We start from the raw sequence: 22,854 nt of genomic DNA on the forward strand, positions 1-22,854 counted from the left end.
TAGTTTCAAGTAGATTGTTGCTGTAAACCTCTACGAGGCTGAGTTTGGATCATTGTAAGTTTTTCATTCTAATGAAATGCTTCAATTGTTCTTCATTTGATTGATATTTTGTTTAATTCTCCTAAATCAAGCCACCAGTAAAAGTCCTCTTCATTGAGGCTGAAAGAACTAAAACACAATCGTCTGATAATTAGTTGGCAATTAAATTTCTGTAAGGACTGATTGATCCTTGTTGGCACGCTCGCAATTACAAAAATAACCTTCGGAAGCTAAAAAGCCAACATACATTTTTTGCACGCCCGGTGGGACTAATTGAAATGGCTAGACGTAGGAGATAAGGAGAAAATGAACGCCTGCAAGAAGGCATGGAATGAGAGGTAGAAGTGCCTAATCCAGAGGATAATGTGATAACGCATCCTGTGGAAGCACCCAGTTCATCAGAACCTATGGTCGAACAGACCAGTACTTCAGAACAAGCACCACATGTTCGTAATATTGGACAAGGCCAAGGAATTGGACCATCCACTGTTCCATCTATTCAGCTAATAAACCCATGGGGTGGTCTAGTAGATGCCATGGGACAGCAATTAATGAACACAATGGAAAGGTGGGCAACATCCTTTTTGGATCGAATGAATAACCACCAACCAACAAACACAAGACACATGAAGGAAATTTTAAATGTCCCTCAGCAAAGATTGGCCAAGGATAAACAGCCTATGCAAGTTAATGGACATTCTAATGGTCAAACTAGTAACCAGAACTATGAAAGACCATCACCTCAGTCTTAGTACGAACCCATTTCGAGGCTTATAGCAGGTCAAAATGCCTCAGTACTCAATAATGAAGCCATGCAAGTTGGTGGATCTGGCCCAGTACAAGAAAATGGCACAAGAATGGTCATAAACCCCATGTTCGAAGCCATACCTGGCACAAGGGGGTTCATCAATCCCTTATTCGAATTTATATCTGGGGGGTTAGAAGGTTTTCCTACAAATGGAAGAGACACAACACCTGTTCCAACACCTTTCGCAAGTCCTTTCACAGGGCAGGCTCAAAGGGGTTACCCATACCCCCAACAGCAACCTGCATCACAAGGACAACCAATCCCAAATGTACCACCCTATGGACCAAGAGGACCACAGGCACAAGTTTGTCCACCAAACCCTATGTTTGTTCCTCCAGTAGTGGTTCAGCAGGCACAAAATAAGGTCCCTAGGGACCAAATTGCTGATATTGTTAGGGAGATGTGTGGACCGATGGCTCGGGGGGTCCAGACTCCTGTGTACAGGAAACCATACCCAGAATGGGTAGATAGGGTACATGAATACCCAAGAGGTTTCAGGATACCAGATTTCGCCCTTTTTATGGGAATGGAAACCAATCAACGGTGGAGCATATTGCTAGGTTTGCTGCCCAATGCAGCAAATTTACTAATAATGACTATATGAAGTTGAGACTATTCCCAAATTCTCTAACTGGGGGAGCATTTGTATGGTATATTAACCTTACACTTGGCTCCATACAAACTTGGCAACAAATGGAAGAAACATTTCATGCCCAATTCTTCCAATCGGAGCCAGAGGTTTCCATGGCAAACTTGGCAAGATTGAGTCAAAGGCCTGAAGAAAAGGCTACTCAGTTTATTGCCAGATTTAATAGGGCTCGAAATAAATGTAGAGTCATCCTGCCAGAGCCAAAATTCGTAAGATTGGCTCAAAATGGCTTAAAGTTCAGGCTTCGAAAGAAGTTTGACTTAACTGAGTTCAGGGACCTAGTGGAACTGACTTATAAGGTGTCTAGGTATAAAGCATTACTAGAGGAGGAACAAGATCGAAATAATGCATCATACAAGACATACTATAAAGATCCCAACTATGAGATTGATGCAGCAAAGATTGTGGAGAAAGAACCTGTAATCTGTGAGGCATTAGTTCATAAAGACACAACAATTGACCAGCAGTTTAAAAAGAAAGACTTTCATAAGAAATACTCTTTTGATTTAACTAAGGCAGATGACATTTTTAATCATTTGTTTGCGGCCAACTTCCTTAAGTTACCAAAATGAGTTAAAATTTCATCTCCAGATGAACTTAAAGGAAAAGTATATTGTAAATGGCATAACTCTTGGTCTCACTCGACTAAAAACTGCATTGTTTTTCAAGACAGGATCCAAGAACAAATTTGGGAAGGAAGTTTGAAATTCCCAGCCAAAGCAGAAAAGGTTATGGGAATCGACAGCAATCCATTTCCAGAAGTTGGAGAGGTGGCGGCCAATGTCATTATGCCAGACTTCCAGAACTTGTCATTAAAAGAATTGGAAGAAGTAAATGTGTAGATGCATGTTGCCTACCAGACAACCATCAAGAAGGACACTAGAAATCTGCCAGCTATTGGACAAGGTTTCTCACACCAGAGGAAAGACTTTGATGAAGAAACACTGGATGACGATTCTTTGGAGGCAGCTGTCATGCAAAGGATGTGTCCCAGGTGCAGACTGAGCTACAAATGGTTGAAAGGGCTTCCAGTTGATGGGAAGCAATATTACAAAGATGTGCAGAGACGTCCTAAACTAACCAATGCTTATAACAAAAGGCCATATCCGTTTGGTGCTAGGCAGCAGCCATTAATGGTTGAACCAACAGTCGATAAAATGCATGCTAAAGGCAAGAGGCCCTTATATGAGTCTAGGCCACCTAATTATTACAGAATGGAGAGCAGTCATTCTGAAAGAAGACTGGAGAAGAGTTCAGGTTATGGGATCAAAGCTAGAGATTGGCCCCCTAGACCAGCCTCACGCAGGACAGAAAGTGGCCACCTTCATCGAAGGTCTGAATCAGGCTCAAAACCTGAAGTCAGGGCCAAGCAGTTGCCTTCACAGCCAGTTTCGAAGATGACTTCGAAGGTAGAGAAGGGCAGTTCAACATCTGGGTCAGTAAGTTCGTGTGTACCTGGGGTTCCAGATTGGTTTGTGATGAAGAACAAACCTAGGGAAGTGTCTACTCAAAGAGATGTTGGAAACCAAGGTAGGATGGTCAAGCCTCCTTTGGTAGCCCCAAACAATTGGGTATTGCTTAAACACCCAAAGACAAAGGAACCAAATATGGTCCTAGTCATTTTGAGATCACAAAGGAGAAAGATTCAGCGTAGGTACACTCAGTACCAAAAAGACACGAAAGAAAGTGGAGAGAGCTCTTCATTGGTCCAGACAGAGGGAAAGAAGAATCCAAAGTCAGACCATACTCCAAAGCCAACTCTACAAGGTAAGGTGAGTTGCAGCAAAGAACAGTTGGCCAAGGTTCATTCTGAATTAAAAGCCAAAGAGAAGTCTAGCTTAGCAGGATTGGAGAAAGCACTGGTGGAGAGTGATAGCAAGACAGAAGAAGAAATTGGCGTAAGCCAAAAGAAAGAAATGGTGGAAGAAGAAATGTTCGAAGCCTTCATGGCTGAACAAACATTTTTGGTTGAAAAGCCAGTCGAGAAAAACCATTTGGAGGAGTCTGTTAGCAATGAAGTACCAGAATGCAGCATGAAAGATGCTTCTGAAGTAACAGAACAAGGTGACCAAGAGGGGAAACAGGCACAGCCAGCCATCCAATTTGGCTCGTTTCCTCCAGTATCAGTCAATATGGTACATATACTACCTTATGAGTTCCAAGCTGGGGATGAGAACCAAGATGGTTAAGAAATTGATCCAATTCCAGTCTCTAGTGAAGACTCACAGGTGAGTATGGTTCAAGATGATTCCAGAATGGTTACCCCAATGGAAACTGAATATGAGAGTGAAGAAGAGGTGAGCATTAACCTCTCATATCCTTTTGAGTATCCCTCGAACTCTATGACGCAACATGTCAAGCCTTTGTATATCAAGGCTTTCTTCGATGGGATACAATTGAACCGAGTCCTGATAGATAGTGGGGCAGCAGTGAACTTACTACCGAAATCTTCCTTGAAGAAACTAGGGAAAAGGAACCCCAAGTTAATCCCAACCAGAACCATTGCTGGCTTCGCTGGAGACAAACAGATGGCTCAGGGAATCCTGCCCATCAACTTGAGTGTGGGAACTAGGGACTACATGACGGCATTCTTCGTGATCGACAGCAATGCTAAGTACAATGTTTTACTTAGTAGGGATTGGATCCACACTAACAAATGTGTGCCTTTCTCTTTGCATCAGAAAATAATGATGGCTTTGGGCAATGGAGAGACAGAGGAAATTGATGCAGATCCTCAACTCTTCATAGCCTGTGCAGACTTCGCAGAGGCCAAATTGTATATTGAGGGAGTGACACCACTTAGTATACTGAGGAAACCTGATGGCTCAGCCGAAGTGACGGCTGATGAGAAAGTGACACACCTGAAGCACTTAGTCCAGGAGAGCGCTGATGAAGAGGTTATCGTTAAGGATGACAATAATGCCTGGTTGTAGACAAAGAGATGAAGCACAAGAATCCACGTCTTTGGCTCTAATTAAATTCTCAACATCGGATGTAAAATCAATAGTCCAGAAAGTACAAGAGCAAGAGAGAAAAGCCATGATGATTGGCTGCAAACGGGAGCAGCAACAGGTCAAAGTTTTGGCCCTCGATAAATACTGTGCATTGGACATTGAGACCAAAGTCCAGGAGATACAGGAAGAAGAAGCCCTATGGACAGACTTTGTCTATGATGAGGAGGGTAAATATGTTGAATCAAAGAACCTGGTAGCAGAACAAAGCAAGAAGATTGCTTCGAAGGAAGAAGAAATCAAAGAAGGAGCTTCAGTAAGTTCTCAGACACAAGACCCCTTAGAAGAAGTAAATTTAGGGGAAGGTTCTATACAACAGCCCACCTATGTAAGTGCTTGGTTGAATGCTCTTGACAGGGACCAGTTGTTGGTTGTCCTAAAGAAATACAAAGATTGTTTTGCATGGTCTTATAATGAGCTACCAGGATTGGATAGATCATTGGGAGAACATAGCCTCCTTATGAGGCCTAATTTCAAGCCATATAAGCAAAAACCAAGAAGGATAAGTCCAGAGGTGATTCAGAAAGTTAAGGAGGAGATTCTTAGACTACTCAAGGCAGGCTTTATTAGGACAGCCAGGTATGTTGAATGGCTATCCAATATTGTGCCTGTAGTTAAGAAGAATGGTAGAATAAGGGTATGCATTGATTTTAGAAACTTAAATCTAGCAACTCCAAAAGATGAGTACCCTATGCCTATAGTGGATTTGTTGGTAGACAGTTTAGCAAGGCATCAAATTTTATCAATGATGGATGGGCACTCTGGCTATAACCAAATCTGCATTGCAGAGAAGGATGTCCACAAGACAGCATTCAGATGTCCTGAGAATATTGGCACCTTCGAATGGGTTAAAATGCCATTTGGCTTGAAGAATGCTGGGGCTACTTATCAGAGAGCTATGAACACTATCTTTCATGACCTCATTGGAGGGTATTTAGAGTGTTATATTGCTGACATTGTAGCGAAATCCCAATCCATGGAGGAACATTTGTTTCATTTAGAAGCAGTTTTTGAAAGAATGAGAAAGTTCAAGTTGAAACTTAATCCTCTTAAGTGTGCTTTTGCGTATCATCTGGAAACTTCTTGGGTTATGTAGTACACAAGAAAGGAATACAGCTTGACCAGAATAAAGCCAAAGCCATCATTGAAGTCGGACCTCCATCAAGTAGAAAGAATTACAAAGGTTCCTTGGGCAGGTTAATTTTCTTCGAAGGTTCATTTCTAACATTGCAGGGAAAACTAAAGTATTTTCTTCCTTGTTAAGGCTAAAGGATGAAGAGGAATTTGTGTGGACAGCAGACCATCAAATTGCTTTCGAAGGAATCAAAGCCTACTTGGCCAATCCTCCAGAGCTGATGCCACCAAAAGGTGACAAGCCCTTGAAGTTGTACATAGCAGCAGCAGAAGATTCATTGAGAGCTTTCTTGGCCCAAGATAATAAAGAAGGCAAGGAGCAAGCTGTTTATTACCTTAGTAGGTTTCTAAATTCTTGTGAATGTAAATATTCAGCTATGGAAAAGCTGTGTCTTGCTTTGTATTTTGCTGCAATGAAATTAAGATACTATCTTTTACCTACAACCGTCTTAGTAATTGCAACCACAGATTTGGTTAAGTACATGCTATCTAGACCTATGTTGAGGGGAAGAATTGGCAAATGGATACTAGCCTTATCAGAATTTCATTTAGAATATGTTCCCCAAAAGGCAGTAAAAGGACAAGTTTTAGCCAATTTCTTGGCAGACCATCCATCTCAAACAGAAAGCCAAGAGATAATGGAACTTGGTATGGCTAGTGTTGAGCCATGACAAATGTGGTTCGATGGATCAAAAGCCAATGACTTAACTGGAATTGGTATTGTGATTAAGTCACCACAAGGAGTAGAAACCACACATGGTTTCAGAGTGGATGAAGCTACTTGTTCCAATAACCAAGCTGAATATGAAGCCTTAATAGTGGACTGGAAATTCTTATTGGATTACAAGTTCATACAGTTGACATAATTGGAGATTCTCAATTGGTGGTTAACCAAGTGAAAGGGATTTTCAAATATCAAAGTATAAGCATTTTTCCATACTATGTTGTTGCATTACATCTGCTTTCTCAATTTCAAATAACAAATGTAACTCATGTCCCAAGATTCTTGAATAATAGAGCTAATGATGTGGCTCAGAAAGCTTCAAATTTCAAGAGAATGGATAATGCTCAAAGGGACATAAGCCAAACAACATATCAGAAATTAATACCACATTTGAATAAAAGGAATATGGTCTTGGAAGTCAATCATAATGACTTACAAGAACAAGATTGGAGGCATCCAATAATGCAGTACTTGGCTGGTCCATCTTCGAAGTCCAGCAGGAAAATTAAATTGCAGTCTATGCAATACATGATATATGGTAATGTTCTCTACAAAAGGGGGGGGGAGATGGCTTATTAATGGAATGTTTAGGGCCAAAGAAGCATTAACAGCTATGGCTGAGGTTTATGAGAGCATCTGTGGTGCTCATCAGCCTGGTGTAAATATGAGATGGTTGCTTCAAAGGCATTCCTACTATTGGCCAACTATCCTTAAAGACTGCATAGAATATGCAAAGGGTTGCCAGGCATGTCAAAAGCATGGCACGATAAGGCATGTGCCCATAACTGACCTACATGCAGTAGTGAAGCCTTGGCCATTCAGAGGATGGGCCATGGATATGATGGGGAAAATACACCCACCTTCTTCGAAGCATCATTGTTTCATTTTAGTGGCCCTGATTACTTCACTAAGTGGGTCGAAGCTAAGCCATACAAGGCTGTAGACCAGACTGAAGTCATTGGATTTATTAAGGATTTGATCCATAGATTTGGCATCCCACAAACTATAACTGTTGATAGTGGGACTTTGTTTGACGGGAAAATGGTGAAGTCTTTTGTGGCAGAGTTTGAGATTAGCCTTGTTAATTCCACCTCATATTATGCACAAACCAATGGTAAAGCTGAATCATCCAATAAATCCTTGAAAAAAGGAATACAAAAGGTTGTGGAAGACAATCCTAGGGATTGGCATAACTTGTTGTTGGATGTTTTGTGGGCTTACAGAACTTCCCCAAGGTCAAGCACATGAGTCACTCCTTATGCCTTAGTATATGGGCATGATGCAGTGTTACCTATGGAGATTAATGTTAAATCTTTGAGGGTAAGATACCAAGATCAGTTAGATTCTGAGCAGTACCATCAAAGTATGTGCTTAGAGTTAGAAAGCATAGATGAAGCCAGAATTCTGGCATTAAATAGCATTCTTTTCCAAAAGAAGAAAGCAGCCAAGAATTATAATAAGAAAGTCAAACACATTGGCTTTGATGAAGGTGATTTGGTATGGAAGACAATACTGCCAATAGGAATTAAAAGCCATAAGTTTGGCAAATGGTTACCTAACTGGGAAGGACCATATCAAATTCATAGAGTCTTGCCTTTTGGAGCATACCATTTGAGGAATTTGAATGGATATGTACATCCCAAAAAGATCAATGACAGGTATTTGAAACCTTATTTTCCAACTATTTGGGAAACACAAGGAATAGAATAAATGTCAAGTAAAAGAATGCAAGAATACTCAAATGATAAATAAGAATTTATTCTTCATAAGGAGTTGAGTACATTTTGCCATAAATTGGCCCAGAAATCATTACAATGTCTGAATTGTTCTTTTACAACAGATTTCCTATTTTTAAATGATGAACACATCTGAATAGTTGCAGTCATTTCTTTCCTTCGATCGACCAATCCTTGGTTGGTGATTTGCAGTTTGGTATCAGTTAGGATTATGGCCTGGTTCACTGCAGATAGCTCCTCCTCAAGTTAAGCTTTCCTCTTCAGCAGCTGAATTCGAAACTGGGATACAGAGGAGTGTTGTTCTTTTAGCCCTGAGACCTCAGCATGTACTATTGAAATAAAGCTCTGGTCTCTAACCAATTTCTCCTCGGCAGCCTTGGCAGCTTGGCAAATGCTGATGTAAAAGTCGATGGTAGCTGCTGCCTGAGATAGATGACTTGAGACATTCATGCCAGACTGCTCAGCAACTTTGCAACACTGAAGGAACCCATTTCTTATTATAGGCCTTTGTAAAGCCTCAAAAGGGATCCTCGAAAAAGAGATTAATAGTTCCAGGCAGGTGTCTAAGTCTATCAGAGGTACCGAAGGTTTACTACTGGAGGAAGAGGAGCTTTCAAGAATTTCTAGCAAGGAGTTAGCCAAGACTAATGGCTCAGCTTCATCATTGAATGTTGGAGAGGTAGAGGGTATGTCGAAGAGACTAGCTAGTCTTGCTTCGAAGATATCTACCTCATCTGTAGACATGAGGGGCGCAGAGAGAGCTGTAGTGGAAGGCACAGAGGACTGCATGAGGATAGAAGAAATGGGTGGAGCATTTTCAGCAGTCTCTATGGTCCTAGCTACCAATATGTCAAGCGAAGAAGGGTTGGAGATAGGCAAATGTGATAAGTCATGAGTCGAAGAGCTGCCAGCACCCTTTGTAAGGGAATCAGCTATCATCAGAGATGAAGCAGCAATTGGAATTTCCTTAGAAGGAGGGGAAAGAGCAAGGCTCGAAAGAGAAGTAAATTGAGGTAGGTCAAAGGTCAAGCGAGGAAGATATGGAGTCAGACCAAAAGAAAGAGTTGCAGGGATGCTGGGACTCAAAGAAGGTACATCAAATATAGGCCTGGGAAGTGGGAGTATGATTTGAGTAGTCTTTACATGTTACATTTGATCAACTTCAACTGAAACCGAGGGAGTCCGTATTGAAAGAATAAGCCCAGCGGTTGTTGCTGCAAAACAAGAAGTACAAAGTAATGTCAAGTCTCAATATTAAAGATTTGACAAGAAAGGAATAGAGGTATGAAAGAAATTACTTGTTTCAGAAATGTTGGTAGCAATGGGAGAGCTACGAAGGGAGTAATGCACGGCAATTTGTTGCCTTCTTGCGGTTTCCCTTTGTAATGCATCAGCAGCAGCAGCATCATCTCTTAGAAATTGCTGCTGACGCCTTTTCTCAGCTCTTTGGAAGACAATCATGGCCTTAGAATGTTCATGCTCTACTGCCTTGGCAGCTGCTTTATGAATAGAATCTTCGACCAAGTCAACAGCAGAGACAGTCACCTTCTTTCTCTTTTTTCTCGGTAATTGTACTGCCGGCTCCTTCTCAACCTCTCTCTCTTCAATTTGGGGTTCAGATTCTTCAGAGGTAAGTTCTTTTTCCACTACTTCGGTAGTTGCCTCGTGAGTAAGGTCTTCAACCCTATCAGAAGGGGGGACAGCCACCTTTTTTCTCTTTGTTCTTTGCAAAGGTATTTCTTGCTCTTGCTCAACCTTTCTCTCTGCTGCCTGAGATTCAAATTCCTCAGGAGGGAGGATTAGCTTCCTTTTCTTTTTCTGTTGTTGTCTCTCTTTGAGAATAGCTAAAGTTTCAGCTCTTTTAGGGGATTCTTCTTGCGGGGACCCTGCACCAAAAAATATGAGTGTAAAGGAAACAAAAAAAAAAGGTCAAAAAGAAAAAGAAACCTGAAAATACTTACCCCTCTTTGAAGCAGCTCTGGTAACTCTAGCAGGAGAGGATGAAGCTACAGGAGCAGTCTTGGCAGCTGTGGAAAGAGAGGGGATGTTCTCAGCTGTTGTTGATTTGGCCTTCGAAGGCACTCCTAACCCTACCAGTAGGTCATGAGGATGTACGGATAGGCGCACTTCCATATTGGCTGTCCACCAGTTTTCAAATCTTTTCAGAGTCAAGCCAGAAGGAAGGAAGGGGACAAATTTGAACTCGTTCATTTCTTTCAATAGTTTGAATGTTGTTTCTTCAAGCTTTGATTTGGGTACTCTCAAGTCTCTAGCTGTAAGATGGACATTCGAGAGACTACAGAGTGGAATGGGAATTCCCTGAGTTAACCCAAATTGCCTAGCAAATTGAGAAGGACAGTACACCTCAGCTATGCACTTATAAGCTCGAGGGCTTAAAGTGCCAATGAATAGCTCCATCGGCAGCAAAATAGAAGCCCACATGTCTTTATGGGGTGGGGTAGAGCACTCTTTATCAGCTAGGAATGTTCGTAGCCAAGCAGGTCTTTTGTTGGCATCAAATGAGCAAAAAAAGGTAGCAGGTGGAGAAATAGGAAGTTGATAAAAAAAGGTGAAGTAGTAGGCAAAAGAAGCATGATAAAGAACAACTCTGGCATATTTTTCCCCATAAGTGGTAGGGTCCTGAACATGAAATCTTAAACATTTGGGGGTGTAAATCGGTGAAATAAGCAAAGAGCCAGAGTTGAAGCACCCAAAGGGGACCTCCTTGGTTCACATCAAGAGGTTTCTCGCAAAATTGGGAACAGGCTCTATAAACATGGCCTAAGAGATAAGGAGCTAGGGCTATTTGCTTTTTCAAAACAAGTGCCTTCGCAAGTGGAGCGAACTCAGGCATAATCCTCTGAAATGATGTACAAAAGAGAAATTTGCACAACCAATACAAAATAAAGGAAAAAAGTTCTCTATCTCTCACAGGACCTACCCTTTTATTTTCGGCCTTTACAAAGTCACTGTAAGAGGAGTTTAAGGGTGGAAGGGAGAATTTAACAGGAAGGTCTGGATAGCCGAGAGAGAAAGGAGTGCCAATGGGTGAAAGCCCTAAAAGATGGCAAATATCAAGAACGGTGGGAGCCATCATACCACATCGAAATTGAAAAAAATTGAAAGCCATGTTCCAAAAACAAAGAGCAGCGGGAATCAAAAAAGGGTCTTCAGGAATGATAAACCTGGAAAGGCGGAGGGCATCGAGAATGCAGAGCTCTTGTAGGTCGTCTTCTCGCGCAGGTACAACTCTGTCATACCATTCTTCCCATTCAGCTCTTAATGTCGGCCAGCAGCGATGAGGTCGGGTTACCCTCCAATTTCCCCAGTCGAGCCCTCCCTCATAGGGAAGAAAACGATCCTCCAAACGAGGGTATAAAGCTGGAAGTTGAGCAGGAGCCTCTCGAAAGATGGGACCCAAGACGTATTCTTGTTTGTTGCTGTGACGAGGAACGAAGAGGCGACCGTCTATGGCGCTTGACTCATCAACTGTTAACTTGGCAATCTCTTCATCAATACATCTTTTCAAAGCCATGGTTGGGCTTATGCGATCACCAGCAAGTACTTTCAAAGGGGAAGGATCCATTGACAACAAGCAGCAAGGAAGAGAAGATTAACAGAAGAGAAGGGTTTGTGTGTTAAGCGAGCGAGTGATTTTAGACCATGAAATAAAAGGGTTTTAAAAGCCTTTGTGTCTGGGAAATATATCGCGTTTTTCGTTAAGTACTAAAAGTACGAATATGAAGGGTTTCCTTCAATATTGATACTTTTTGAGAGAAAAACAAAGCCCATATGTCAATACTAGCTTCGAAATAAATTATTTGGCTTCGAAACCAGGTTTTGGCGTGTAACAACCCTCGTCACTGTTTACCGATTAACCATTGATTACTGCTAAACTGAGACTGATTATGATTGGTAACTGAGTTGATTGAAGTACTGAGCTGACTGACTGAAATCTGAAACTGATTGATTGAGTATATCTGTTTAAAATGCATTGTCTATCTGTCGACTGTTTGATTATTTGTTCATGCCTTTGTGTTTAAATTGCGAATTGAAGGCCTTATCGGCGGCCGAATCTGAAATTGATTGATGATTTGTGTTCATTGGAATTAATGTGATTTTATGGCATATTCAGTTAAAATGTGATTTGGTACGATTAAATTAGGTTAATTATTGATAAATTGCACAACTTAGACTTAATTGCAATATTGTCATCCTTAGTGGTCCGCTACCTCAACATATTGAGCCTTGTACACAATTAGACAAACTTTTCCTCAGCCTCATTTGAGCACAAAGCCGATCTAGAGAGAGAGGGAGTGTGAGAATTGATGTGTTCTTGAGGGATTTGCTTGGAATCTTGAGGATATTGTAGAAAACTTGCAACATTGAGCCTCTATACCTCTAATTCAAGACTTAGGTAAGGATTTCACCTTCTCATTGTTGAATTCGAGCTAGTCCTTGCATGGTTCATGTCTAATTGAGGAGCTAAGTCATAATTTAGTTCTAACATGTTGAATTATAGCTTAATTCATGCATGCATGTTTGAATTGTTGAGTTGTGAGTTGATTTCATAGTAAAATGTTACATGCATGTTCATATTGTGTTTAAGTCCATGATTTCATCTTGTCCTTGGAAGAATTGGCTCATTAGAGCATGAAATTGAAGCTTTGAAATGGTTTAAATTCATACATGTTATGTTTGATTTATGTTCATGCAAATTGGTTTCAAATTGAGTTGAATTGATCTTCCTTTTGGGCCTTGATTTTACAAATTGAACTTTGAATCATGTTATTCTAAGTATTTACAAATGTTTTCCAGGAAAAAGGGCCCAAAGGAATTGGTTTTAATGCATTTGAACTTGGTTTGAGCTTGGAAGTTCAAATCTGGAAATTCCAGATTTTGAACTCCCGCTCTAGCGGGGGAAGTGGCGCTCGAGCGGGAAATTCGTGCTCCCAGTACCTTACACTGTTTTGATGTCCGCTCGAGCGGAATAATTGACGCTCGAGCGGGACCTCGTGTCTCACGCTCGAGCGGATATCGAGCGCCCATCGAGCGTGATTTTCACACACCCAGTACTTTTTCCCTGTTTTGCAGAATGCTTGAGCGTGAAAGTCTACGCTCGAGCGGGTAAACCTACGCTCGAGCGGGACCTCTGTTTTCTGAAAATTCTGAAAATGTTTTCTGAATGCGTCTTTGCATCCTCATTTCATCCTAGGCATTCTTAGGCCTAGTTTAAGACATCTTAATGAGGATATATATGTAGAACACACCGAGGCAAATTAGGGATTAAGTTATTATCTTTCCCAACTGTGTAGCTTATTGTGTGTTCAATCTGTAACTGTGTAGGGTTGGCGACTGGGGACGCGCTCTAGCTTTACTGTAGCCCAGAACTCTGTGAGTAACAACTGTGTAAAGATATGTTCAAATATGATTATCTTCTGAACAATTGAACTGTTTCCGAACTGTTACTGTTAATTGAATGAATGTATGTCCTATATTCTGAACTGTATTGTGGCATCCTTAGAAACTACTGTTTACTGTTACTGTTACAGAGATCTCTGTTGGTTCCCTTGTTGGAACCACTACTGTTTACTGATTGATGGCCATCATTTACTGTTCGGTCTTTTAAGACCTACTGTTTACTGTACTGTTATGCTAATGGATGTACCACATATGACTGAATGACTGATATACTGAATTAACGAACTGTTTTCATTACTATGAGGACATTCATTCTTAACCTCTTTACGCATTACGTTATTCACTGGGCTTTAGCTCACTGCTCATATATATATGTAGGTGTACAGGCACCAGACCGTGGTTAGAAGCGTCGGGGTAAGCTCCAGTTTTGTCAAGCCAACCACTGTGCCTCACTGCGAGGTTCCGAGCCTGTCAAGTTATGGCTTAGGGGTGTTTTAATATCCTCATTTGTCTCTATATCTGTTTTGTATAACTGTATAGACTGTTACTGGACTGTTTAATAGGAATTAGGTCCCTGAACTGAATGATTGTATATATGTACATACTGTTCTGTACTGTTCATGTATATGTGTATGAAAAGTCTTTTTGGCATACAGACTGTCATAGCTCATTGGACATTGTTTATTTACTGTTTTGGCTTCCGCCATGCCCCTGTACTCTGTTTTACTGTATTACTGTTAAGCAGGCCTTCGGTAATCTTGGATTACTGGTCGGTTACGGTGCTAAACCCATAGGGGCGGGTTTGGGTCGCGAGAGAGTGGTATCAGAGCGATATTTACCACGAGTTATACCGCACGCACGTGTCCCAATGAGCTATAGGATGTCCTAGAAAAGCAATTAGGGCATTACATGAGCATGATAAGTGTGTGGCTATGACATGACTGAATATATGCTAATGTATTAATCTGTTTAAACAAATGACTGCCTATGTTGATAACTGTTATAACTGCCTATAGTGAAATGGATAATGCGAGAACTGCAAATCAATCCTCATCCTCATTTTCATCCTCATCCTCTGAGGCAAGAATGGCAAGGCTGGAAAGAATGATGGAACTAATAACTGAGAGACTAGATCAACAACAGAATCAACAGCCCCCACCTCCTCCTCCGGTACAGCCGGAGCAGAATGTGAATGTTATGATGGGGACATAATTGCTCTCTCCCATAAGTTCAGCAAAATGAAACCGCCATCCTTCCAGGGAGGCCTTGAACCGTTAAAAGCTGAAGCATGGGTTCTCGAGACAGAAAAATTGTTTGAGGTTTTTCCGTGCTCCGAAGCACATAAAGTGCTATTGGCCACCTTTACTCTGCAAGAAGAAGCTAGAAGGTGGTGGACGCTTATCCGTGATGACAATACTGTTATGACTTGGGCTCAATTCAAAGGAGCCTTATTTGAAAAATACTTCCCTCAGTGTGTTAGGGACAGAAAAGTAACTGAATTTGAACAGCTGAGATAGGGCACAATGCCCGTTGCTGAATATGAAACGAAGTTCACCGAGCTTGCTAGATATGCACCACATATGGTTGACATTAACTATAAGAAGGCTAGAAAGTTTGAAGGCGGCCTTAATGTTGCAATACTCGACAGAATAAATGTTCTAAAATTACCGAATTATGTAAATGTTCTTGACCGAGCCTTGATGGCTGAATCGAACATCGAGGCACTGAAAACTGGAACACCAGCGTCTAAATGGCGTGGTAAAAGGCAGGGTTTTAAATTTAAGAAAGGCAAGCATAACCCATTGAACAAGAAACAGAATACGAGGTCAACAACTAGCCCCAGCCAAGGGAGTGGTTTCATACCACCTTGTTCTGAGTCTGGCAAGAAGCACAAAGGGGTCTGTTACAAAATATCTGGAGCTTGTTACAGGTGTGGCAAGGTGGGCCACATGGTTAAAGACTGCCCCTCTGCTCCACAAGCCAATAGTAAAGCTGCACCAAGCGTGGCAGCATTAACTGTTGCACCAAAACTGAACCCCAAAGCTACTGGGAAAGAGCCCATAAGGCAGGGCCGAGTGTTCGCCCTAGTACCGGGAGACGTGCAGAATACCGAGACCGTTGTGTCAGGTGTTCTTTCTATTTGTACTCAAAATGCTTATGTACTGATTGATTCGGGGTCTACGCATTTATATGTGTCGCATACTTTTTCGCGAAAACTGAATAGACCATTAGAACCCATGAATTATCTGTTAGCTGTATCATCACCCATTGGGGGATTTATGACCTGTGCATATATGTACCCTGCTTGTGAAATTATTGTTGGAGATGCACATTTGTTTATTGACTTACTGCCCCTGAACATTGATCATTTTGATGTAATATTGGAAATGGACTGGTTAACAAAATACCATGCTACCATAGACTGTGTAACGAAACAAGTAGTTTTCTGTCCACCGGGTTTACCCGAATTTGTGTTTAATGGGGTTGGAGTAGTACCTCCTCCGTATTTGATTTCATCTGTGAAAGCTGTTAAATTGATTAGAAAGGGGTGTAAGGGATATCTGTGTTCTGTATTGACTGTATCTACTGATGATAATGCTAACGTGAACAGTATTCCTATAGTCAGAGAATTCCCAGATGTTTTTCCAGATAATCTGCCAGGGGATTTGATTGACAGGGAGATTGAATTTACTGTTGATGTGATTCCGGGAACGCAGCTAGTATCTAAAGCTCCTTACCGAATGGCTCCAACTGAACTGAAAGAATTGAAAGTGCAACTGCAAGAACTACTAGATAAGAAGTTCATCAGGCCTAGCACTTCGCCATGGGGCGCTCCTGTTTTATTTGTGAAGAAGAAAGACGGCTCACTGAGACTGTGTATTGACTACCGTGAACTGAACAAGGTAACTGTGAAAAATAAATACCCATTGCCACGTATTGATGACTTATTTGATCAGTTACAGGGTGCTCAAGTGTTCTCTAAGATCGACTTCAAATCAGGATACCATCAGTTGAAAGTTAAACCAGAAGACATTGACAAAACTACTTTTCGAACGAGGTATGGACATTACGAATTTTTAGTTATGCCTTTCGGAGTTACCAATGCACCTGCTGCATTTATGGACCTTATGAACAGAATCTTTAAACCATACCTTGATGACTTTATTGTAATATTCATTGATGACATACTGATTTACTCCAAAAGTATAGAAGAACATGAACATCATATGAGACTTGCCCTACAGACCCTAAGAGAATAGAAACTTTATGCTAAACTGTCTAAATGCAAATTTTGGCTTGATCATGTTATGTTTTTGGGGCATGTTGTTAGCAAAGATGGAATTTCTGTTGATCCGCAGAAAATTGAAGCTATAGTAAACTGGCCTAGACCAACAAATGTGACAGAAGTCCGAAGCTTTTTGGGACTAGTCGGGTATTACAGAAGATTTGTCAAAGATTTCTCCAAAATTGCCTTACCGTTGACTCAGTTAACTCAGAAAGGGATATCATTTGACTGGACTGACCAAAGGGAATCAACATTCCAAGAGTTGAAAACTCGACTTGTAACTGCACCGATTCTTATCCTACCTTCAGGTACGGATGGTTTTACTGTATTTAGTGATGCTTCTCATAAGCGTTTGGGATGTGTTTTAATGCAGAATGGGAGAGTTATTGCTTATGCTTCCCGACAATTGAGACCGCATGAAAAGAACTACCCGACCCATGATCTGGAACTTGCTGCAGTAGTATTTGCACTGAGAATCTGGCATCACTATCTGTATGGGGCGACATGTGAAGTATATACCGACCACAAGAGTTTAAAATATTTCTTCACACAGAAAGAACTGAACATGAGACAGCGGAGATGGCTAGAACTGATTAAAGACTATGACCTACAGATTTTGTACCATCCGGGAAAAGCTAACACCGTTGCCGATGCACTGAGTCGGAAATCGATTGGAAATTTAGCCCGTTTGCTTACCGGGCAGAAGGAATTGCTTTGTGACCTTGAAAAATCTAAAATTTAAATCGTTTTGCGAGAACAAGGTGGAACCTTAACTGCTATTTCTGCTCAACCAGCACTGATTGAAGAGATTAAAGAGAAACAGCAACTGGATGACTTCTTGAAGAAGATCATCGAAGAAAGGGAAACTAAACCAAGACCGGGTTTCAAATTTGAAAGTAATGTACTGAAATTTCAAGAAAGACTGTGTGTACCAAATGATACCGAACTGAAAAAAAAGAGTTCTGCAAGAAGGCCACAATTCAAAATTTTCCATCCATCCGGGGAATACGAAAATGTACCAAGACCTGAAACTGAATTTCTGATGGCTGGGAATGAAGAAAGAAATTGCTGATTTTGTATCGAAATGTCTTCATTGCCAACAAGTTAAAGCCGAACATCAATGACTCGCAGGCTTATTGCAGCTCTTACCCATACCGGAGTGGAAATGAGAACATATCACCATGGATTTTATTGTGGGATTGCCTCGCTTTCTTGGCTAAAAATGAGGGGTTATACCCTGTGCCTCTTCTGGGCGGGAAGCAGATCGTACCATTTTTGTAGGCATGGATGATGTGTACCATGCCACGAGTAGGCTGCCCTCTAAACTGCGTTGACGGTCGATAGGTATGTAAGGATAAACTACCGAGCTTCGCGCATGAGAAGAAAAGTCTAGCGGATCGGTAAATTCGACAAAGTGGTGGTTAATTCGCTCACTTAATTCCCAGACTTCAGGTTCTGACCAGCTTGACCAGCCTGAAGCCCCGGAAGAAGTGGAGGCCACAACCTTATCCCATGCAGAGGATTGTGAAGAGGGGCCTCCTATGTCTATATTTGCAACCTTCTGAATCAAAGGATTAAGGGCAGTTTGTTCATAGTCCAAGGGTGAATCAGAAGAAGAATTTCCCACGTCCATGATTGCAATTTTCTGAATCAAAGGTTTAAGGGCAATGTGTTCGTAATCCAAAGGTTGGTAATTTGCAAAGGCTTCTATGACTTGAATATAGAAAGGTGAGTAAATGTGGTCAATTAATGCATGGAGGTTCTTTCGAGGGAAAAGAGCATTATCCAATGACTCTTCATGTGCCCGATCAATAGAGAAGAAAGTTGATTTAGCTATGAAAGAAGTATCTGTCTGTTCGGATACTAAAGTATTGGGGTGTTCAAAAGATTGAAAGAGAGCTAATGCAAATGATCATCAATGATTGACGGTTTCTAGAATATAGACTCCATGCGCGTTCTAAAACGCAAGGAAAAGACTTTGATCCACTAATATCACCAAGTATTGGGTATATTAGTGCTGGGGGTAATGTTGGCTACATATTTTGTATAAGCCAACCACAATTCAACACGTGGCACAGTAAGGGCAATACGGGAAGAATGTCTAAGTCTTCGATCATGATCGTACACGTGGCAGTTAATATTGGTTCTTACGTGGTCTGAGTAGCATTAGATCAGTAAAGAGATGCAAAGTGACGTGGTTTCAACGGTTACTCACATTCAAATTCAAATATATGAGGGAAGCCTAACTGCAAGTGATGGCATAGTGGAACTACTTATCAAGCAACATGATCAGCGATCATGGAGGAGCAATTCGACGGTTTGAAGTGTAGTTCGATGGTCGTTCCTGAGAAGTATAAATAGCAGAGAAGGTCCCAGAAAAAACCCCCAGACTCAGATCCAAAAAACCAGTCTTACTTTACTTATTTCCTTTCCAGTTTTACATTTCCAGCTTTACATTTCCAGTTTTACATTTCCTGTTCTTTACATTCTTGTTCTTTACATTCCTGTACTTTAAAATTCCTGCACTGCACTTTGTTTATAGGAGTAGTTTCAAGTAGATTGTTGCTGTAAACCTCTACGAGGCTGAGTTTGGATCATTGTAAGTTTTTCATTATAATGAAATGCTTCAATTGTTCTTCATTTGATTGATATTTTGTTTAATTCTCCTAAATCAAGCCACCAGTAAAAGTCCTCTTCATTAAGGCTGAAAGAACTAAAACACAATCGTCTGATAATTGGTTGGCAATTAAATTTCTGTAAGGACTGTTTAATCCTTGCTGGCACGCTCGTAATTACAAAAATAACATTCGAAAGCCAAAAAGCCAACAAAATCTTACTGAATTTATTCTTAAAACAAACTTTCTTTCAATTTTGGATTAAAAATACCACGTTGGTAGTTAAATGGCTCTACGTGGTAACATAAAAATAGATAAATTACACTTTATCCCCTTAAGTTTTATAATTTTTTACTTTGACCCTCAATATTTATAATTTTCGCAATTTACTCCCAAAACAAAAATATCATTTGATTTTGAATAGAAAAATGCCACTTTGGTGGCCATGTTGCATAAAGTAAATCATATTAAAATTTGGTTGAGTTTTCATAACTTATTTTTTTACTAAAATAAGTTTTGAATTTTCTTCAATTTTACAATTTGAGCTGTCAAGATATTGAAGATCGGTTAATTATTGAACCTAAAAGGTAAAATTTTAGATCATTGTGCGCGTGGTCAAGAGTAGAGAGGTTTGAGAAAGTTGAGACAGCCAAATCTCTTCTTAGCCTCTTCACCAAAAAAAAAGAAAAAAAAAAGAAAAAGAAAAAACAAAACAAAGCGACATTGTATTGGAAGCACTATAAAATGCACTAACTACAAAGGATCTAAACTCGTAAAATTGTATAGGCAAACTAACAGTTAACTATGTAATTCATTGGTAAAACAAATATTGTTAGGGTAAGTTGTACTTTGTCCCTTTTAAGTTTTACTGTTTTTCTTTTCATTTCTTTTCTTTTTTTCTTTTTTTATAATATATATATATATATATACTTTGATCCTTAATGTTTGAAATCTTGCTGAATTTATTCCTAAAACAAACTTTCTTTCAATTTTGGACTAAAAATACTACATTGGCAATCAAATGGCGCCACATTGTGACATAAAAATAGATAAATTACACTCTGTCCCCTTAAGTTTTATAATTTTTTATTTTGACCCTTAATATTTATATTTTTCACAATTTACTCCCCCCAAAAATATATCATCCAATTTTGAATAGAAAAATGCCACTTTGGTGGCCATGTTGTATAAATTAAATTATATTAAAATTTGATTGAGTTATCAGAACTTATTTCTCTCTCTCTCTCCCCAATAATTAGAAACAAATTTGACAGAAGTAAAGAATTATTGTTGTAATTTACCCTTCTACTGCTACCAAAATTTGGCAAGAGCTCATCTCCTTATTTTTCTCATAATGGCCCTCACAAATGACATTTTATATTTGACTTTTGTTGTGAAGAAAATAGAAGAACAATATAAGTTTAGGAGCACATATCAACAAATCTTGTAAAAAAATTGCATCCATTGTGTTTGATTATATATTTGGTTTATATATTCCTAATTTTACTGATAAAATAAACGGCATTGGCAGTAGAGTACAATTATAAAAATTTTAACATTACAACATATCAAAAATTAACTTTGATATTATCATTTTGATGACACCAACCATCTAAATTGCTCTAAATAATTATACTACGCATCATATATATATATTTTAAAAATTAATATATCATATTACAATAAATTAAATGAATTACACCACTGTAAAAATATAATACAATATACTATTAGTTTGAAAAAAAATCTCAAAATAGAAGATAAAACTTTTAAACAAATACTTAAAAAAAGGACTGGACTCTCTCCAATTGGTTTTTCAACTAGACAACCTATTTTGGGTACGTCTCGATGATTTAAACTGTTTAATGTGTAGAACTCATTGAGTACTTAATTCTTGTAAAAAAATCATGTTGATCGGATATCAATAGCCACTTGATTAGATTACATTTGTGCAAATAATTTATTTTTAAAATCATACTCAATATTGATACAAATTTAATTTGATTAAGTGATTATCGATATCTAATCAACGTAATTTTTTTTAGGGATGAAATTCTCAATGAACCCCATACATTGAACATTTCGAATTATCAATATAGAATCCGTGATAAATCCACAAAAACTCAACAAACATGCTTTAGTCCGATTTCAAACGACAAAAACAGTTGAGCCCTTAAAAAAATAAAACTAACATACATATCACAAAATTCATATTCCTAACAACTTGTGGAGGTGATAGGTTCTAATAATAGGTGTTAAAATGTATATCCATAGAGCCCCCTTAAATTGCACTAGTTGGACCATATCTAATGGTTCATCAATTCTGTTATCAAATTTAAATTTGATGAAAAAATAATATTTTTTCCACTCTAATGGTTTTATCAAATGAGTAGGGGTGAAAGAATAACTGGAAGGACTGACCAAACTGATTGAACCGAACGGTTTTCGGTCGGTGTTTTAAGTTTTCAATCGGTCAGTTCGGTTTAGTTTATTTTTTCTATACATTCGGTTCGGTTTTTGGTTTTTGGAACCGAACCGCACCGAACCAAACCAAACCGAACCGACTTATATAATATTAATAGTTTTAAAATCCTAGCCATCCACGTCGCATCATCTAAGCCGTCCGCATGTCTCACTATGTTAAAAAAAGAAAAAGAAAAACACACACCACACATACACGGTTCACCAACCCACCACACACCACACACCATAGATTTTTTCTCTCTCTTCGTCTCTTCGTTTTCTTCCTGAGAAGAAGCTCTCTCAGTTTCTCCATTTTTTCTGTTGATAATAATTGAATTATGTTGATAATAATTTTATTTTTTTTACAAGTCTCTTTTGCTTACTTAGTTGGAAAGTTCATGTTGCTGCTGCTTGCCTTAGATGATTTCTATTTTATGCTTTTGAGTTTTGAGATTGATTATATTAATGGTCTATAATATATATTAAGGCTTACATTTAGACACATAGTTTTATGGTTGGATTGGATATATGGTTGGTTGATGGCTTAGACTTAGACTTGGATACAAGGCTTAGACTTTATGATTGGATATATGTTATTTTTCATTTTTTGTCGGTATATGTTAATAACAGGGCAGGCCCAAAATTTGAGGCCCCAAACTTATGCAAGAATTACATAGCTTTAGGTCTAAATTTTATGCAAATGGATAAGAATATAGGCCCAAAATGTGAGGCCCAAACCTATGCAGGAATTACATGGCTTGAGGCCCAAATTTTATGCACATGGATAAAAATATAGGCCCAAAATGTGAGGCCCCAAACCTATGCAAGAATAACATGCCCAGAGGCCTAAATTTTATGCAAAATGGATAGAAATATAGGCTCAAAATGTAAGGCCCAACCAGCAAAAAAAAAAAAAAAAAAAAAAAAAAAAAAAAAGAGCCAAAAAACTGAAAAAACCGCACCGCACC

Source organism: Camellia sinensis, chromosome 10 (assembly GCF_055761805.1).
Source record: "Camellia sinensis isolate YWXY chromosome 10, ASM5576180v1, whole genome shotgun sequence".
NCBI classification, from domain to species: domain Eukaryota; kingdom Viridiplantae; phylum Streptophyta; class Magnoliopsida; order Ericales; family Theaceae; genus Camellia; species Camellia sinensis.